Raw genomic sequence first — 441 nt, forward strand, 5'->3', positions numbered from 1 at the left:
CTGGGAGAAGATGTACGGCTTCATCATCCCGACCCTGAAGAAAGCTGTCATCATTGGAGAATGGGGCGGGTCTTGCATAGGTTGGTCCTCACTCACTCGCTCACTCACTCGCTCACTCACTCCCTCCCTCCCTGCCTGCCTACTTCTGTGAATTTTCTCGCCTCCTATTCCCTCCCAGCTCAGCGCAGAATGCCTTTCACTAAGTGTGTGCAATACACGGAACCTACCTCCCTCTCTCCCTCCCTCCCTCCCTCCCTCCCTCCCTCCTTCAGGCAAGGACCAAGTCGTCCAGTACAAGCTCGGGGAGTGGCTGAAGGAAAAGTGCATGTCCAACAACGTCTGGTGGGCCCTCAACCCCGGCTCCGATGACACGGGCGGCATCCTGTCTTTTTCCCTACTCCGTCCCAAAGATGAAAAAAACCTCCAACAGTATACCTTTGT

This window comes from Nannochloropsis gaditana, assembly GCF_000240725.1.
Source record: "Nannochloropsis gaditana CCMP526 unplaced genomic scaffold scaffold189, whole genome shotgun sequence".
Classification (NCBI taxonomy): Eukaryota; class Eustigmatophyceae; order Eustigmatales; family Monodopsidaceae; genus Microchloropsis; species Microchloropsis gaditana.